Raw genomic sequence first — 4,719 nt, 5'->3', positions numbered from 1 at the left:
GTCTACTGTGTCATCATCTCCAAACTCAAACTGAAACTCAAAATTAGTAATGGGACCTAGACAAAGACTCTTGCACATAACACAAGTATGCGACACATAGACATGTGAGCATTTTCTAGATGTACTAACACCAACATCATCAACACAAGGAGGCAATAATGACCTAGTATGCTGACTAGTAGACTACTCCAATGATGAATGACTCTAATAGATGTCACACTAGCCTCAACGATGACATCGGGATGTTGAATAGGAGGAGGCTTTCTTCCGCTTTGCCCCAGGTCCATCCTGTAGAGCTCCACCTTTTATGCCCATATTCAACTTCATGCTCCAATAATTAACTTTAAGACCTTTGACAAACTCAACATATAATTTTCTCAAGAAATATATGGGCACCTCCAAATTTTTGTGTGGTGTTTTGTTAGAAACCATCCACCAATGATCCCAAAAATGAGTTTTAATGGCCTCATTAATGCACAATTTTATTTACAATTTTGGTTTTCTAGGGTCAACTATTTTACTAGTTTTGGGGTTGGAAAATAGGCCAATTAATTCTTTTATACTAATATTAAGGGCCACAACCCCATCATCAAACTGGTGGTGAATCTCGTCATGCCAACAAAGAGCTACATCATGTTGGTTGGTGATGCAGGAGCATCCAGAGGTATAAGGGCAATCTTGTGTCACCCAAAAAAAATGTACTTAGACTTAGTTTTTATTTCATGTCTTTACATTTTTGGATACCCATTTGGCTCAAATAAAGGTTCCAACTCTCATAGTTCAACTATCAGTGCGTTTGAAAATCTCAAAAAAATAGGAGCATGTATTTGGGCCATCATTTCGATAAACTAGAAGATGTGAATTGGCTAGATGAATGTAATCATGATTTAGAGCATTCCAAAAAAAGAATCAGGTCAATAGGCCCCACAGTTTGAAAGTTATTGCAGTTTTTCGGGTTTTGGAGACCTCCTAAGAATGCTTCAAAGTCAAGTTTGGGGCATTAAATGACCTCGAAAAGGGTAAAAAAAGGGGGACGAGAAAATCTTGTCCATAGGGCTATAGAGCACTTCGAGAGCTTTTCAAAAATGTAAACGCTTCGTCAATCGGAGCTACGGTTCAAAAGTTATGCCTCCCGGAAGTTCGGTTACCATTTCTAGATTCTTCTAGATTTGCACCGACTTCTAATGCAGCTTCCAGAACCTTCTATTTTGTCAGTGGATGCCTACTAGCACTTTCTAGAATGTACTCCTAGTCCTTAACCCTCTGAGGTCTATTTAAGGAGATTTCTAGCATTGTAAAAGGTAGTTCAGAGTGGAGTTTGAGAGGAGGTGCTAAAAGGAGAAATATTCTCTAGATTTATGCTATTGTAAGCCCTTAGGGCATGTTTTGAAGTTTATTTTCTCTGTACTATTTGTACTAGCTTATTTTCTCAGTTAATATAATTTTCCCTTTCTATTGGTTCCATTCTGTTCTTGGGTTGTGTCCCCATCAAGTGGTATCAGAGCGGGTTTTCCTGAGTGTGTAGACAAAGCGCTGACTGTGAGGCAGTTTGCACCAGGACTGTGTGGTTGTGGGTTCAAGTTAGAAGATGCCTCCACAAAGAGAGTGTGGTGGAAGGGCCAGAGCTATTGATCCTGAGGAGGTTAGAGCCCTCCAGAGGCAGGTACAAGCATTGCAAGAGGAGCTTCATAGAGGAGCAAATGTTGCCGCAGGTGACAATAGTGAGGATGACAATGAAGAGGAAGTAATGGGACCAGAAGAGAAAGTTGACGGGGAAGTTCTGAATCCTGTAGAGGAAAGGCTTTTTAGGGCCATTACTAAGTTTGGGAAAAGACCTACAATTGAAGTGGGTATATTTTCAGGAAATCTGAAACCAGATGAGTTGATCGATTGGATCAATGAACTGGAAGAATACTTTGAGTATGAGGATATAAGGGACCCAGATAGGGTTAAGTTTGCAAAGGCCAAACTGAAAGGCCATGCCAAAATCTAGTGGCAAGAGGTTCAACTGGAAAGACTTAGAAGAGGAAAGGAGAAGATCACAAGATGGGATCGCATGGTGGACAAATTGAAGAAGCAGTTCATTCCTGTGGACTACGAGCTTGATCTGTTTAAGAAGATGCATGGGTTAAAGCAAGCAGGAAGATCAGTCCAAGAATATACAGAGGAGTTTTACCGACTCTTGATTAGAGTGGGGCATGCAGAAGCAATTAAGGAGAAGGTTGCTCGTTATATCAGTGGGTTGCGACCTAGCATCCAGGAGGAATTAAGTCTGGTAAGAATGACCAGCGTTGAAGAGGCATACCAGTTTGCCCTGTGAGTTGAAGAGAAGCTGAATAAAAGGTTTGAAGGAAGACAAAGAGGGTGTGGTCAAGGAGGAAGGGGAAGCGGTAGACCATCTGGAGGCCGCAATGAAACCCAAAAGAAAAATGAAGATGTGGGTACTAGCAGAAACCAGAGGAATGAGGGTTTCAACCGCTCCCATGATCAAGACTTTGGAAATCAAAGAGGAAGAGGTAGAGGACGTGGACAAGGAAGAGGAGGCTTTCGTGGTACCTATTTCCATTGCAATAAAGAAGGTCATCGTGCCTTTGAATGCCCTCAACGACAAGGAAGGAAAGATAGGAGAACTGAGGGCCAAGCTAGGGTTGCTCATGTGGATGAGGATGCACAATCATCACATTCAGAGGATGCAGAAAGAGGAGAGACCTTGGTAAATGAAAGAGTCCTACTAAGCGGTGAAAATGAACCAGGACAGCGGAGGAGTTTGTTCCGTACCAGATGCAAGTGTGAGGATAGATGTTGTGATGTGATCATTGATGGTGGTAGCACTGATAACTTGGTATCAGAAGAGATGGCCTCTAAGCTGAAGCTCAAGAGGGAGAAACATCCCCAGCCCTATCGGATTTCTTGGGTAAAAGATGATCATAAGGTCCTGGTAAGTGAACAATGTTTAGTAAAATTCAAAATTGGGAGTTACCATGATGAAGTTCTCTGTGATGTTATTTCGATGGATGTTTGCCATCTATTATTGGGTAGACCATGGCAGTTTGATACATGCAGTGCATGATGGACATGCAAACACATACTCTCTGACAAAGGATGGAGTTAACCACAAATTGAAGCCCATGAAAAAGGAAGGTGAAAAGGTATGTAGCAGTGCTAGGATTTGTCTTGTTGATGGAAGGAAGTTTTTAGATGGCATGAAACATCAGCATATGTGCTATGCTTTGATTCCTAGGAAAGATAAAGAAGGTAGTAGTGAAATACCATTTGAAGTTTCAGATTTACTAGGGGAATTTGGAGATATTATTTCTGATAATGTTCCAAATGGATTGCCACCAGTAAGGCAAATCAGTCATCAGATAGATCTGATTCTAGGAGCTAGTTTTCCTAACAAGGCTGCTCACAGGATGACTCCTACTGAAACAGAGGAGCTAAATAGACAGGTTCAGGAGCTGTTGAGGAAGGGCTTGATTCGAGAGAGCCTGAGTCCATGTGCAGTACCTACAATACTCGCACCAAAGAAGGGTGGAGAGTGGAGGATGTGTACAAATTCTTGAGCTATAAATAGGATAACCATCAAGTACCGATTTCCTTTGCCAAGGATGGATGATCTTATGGACTGCTTGAGTGGAGCTCAGTACTTCACAAAGATAGATCTGAAGAGTGGCTATCATCATATACGGATTTGAGAAGGAGATGAGTGGAAAATAGCCTTCAAGACCAAGGAGGGTCTTTATGAGTGGTTAGTCATGCCCTTTGGATTGACGAACGCCCCAAGCACCTTCATGCGGCTCATGAATGAGGTACTTAAGAAGTTCTTGGGAAAATTTGTTATTGTTTATTTGGATGATATTTTAATTTTCAGAAAGACTTTGGAAGAACATTTACTGCATATTCGTAGTGTCCTTGAAAGGCTAAGGGAAGAGAAACTGTTAATTAATCTAAAGAAGTGTGTCTTTGCAAAAATGGAGTTAGTCTATTTGGGGTTTGTTATATCACCTGAAGGTCTCAAAATGAATCCAGAGAAGGTAAAAGCCATCTTGGAATGGCCTACTCCAAGGACTTCTACTGAGGTAAGATCATTTCATGGTCTGGTTAGTTTTTACAGGAATTTTATTAAGAATTTCAGTGGCATATGTGCACCCCTAACTGATACAATAAGAGGGGATAGAAAAGAGTTCAAATGGACTGCAGCAGCTGCGAGAAGTTTTGAATTCTTAAAGAAGAAGGTGACAGAACAGCCTATGTTGGCACTTCCAGATTTTAGAAAAGTGTTCTAGGTGGATTGTGATGCTAGTGGTAGCGCTATTGGGGCTGTATTAAGCCAAGAAGGTAAGCCTATTGCATATTTTAGTGAGAAATTGAATGATGCAAAGAAGAAGTATTCTGTTTATGATCAAGAGTTCTATGCAATAGTTCAGGCTTTAAAGAAATGGAGGCACTATTTATTGCCAAAGGAATTTTTTTTGTATACTGATCATCAGGCATTACAGTACCTAAATAGCCAAGGTAAATTGAATCAGAGGCATATGAAGTGGGTAGAATTCTTGCAGAGTTATACATTTGTGTTCAAGCATAGAAGTGGAAAATCTAACAGGGTTGCAGATGCACTAAGTAGGAGACAGTCACTGCTTACAGTAATGCAGGTTGAAGTAGTTGGGTTTGATGAACTCAAGAATTTGTACCCTGAGGATCTTGATTTTGCTGAAGCAT

The sequence above is a fragment of the Cupressus sempervirens genome, chromosome 6, assembly GCF_028749045.1.
Source record: "Cupressus sempervirens isolate cs-2001-9-10 chromosome 6, ASM2874904v1, whole genome shotgun sequence".
Lineage (NCBI taxonomy): Eukaryota > Viridiplantae > Streptophyta > Pinopsida > Cupressales > Cupressaceae > Cupressus > Cupressus sempervirens.
Note: the sequence above shows the minus strand (reverse complement) of the source record.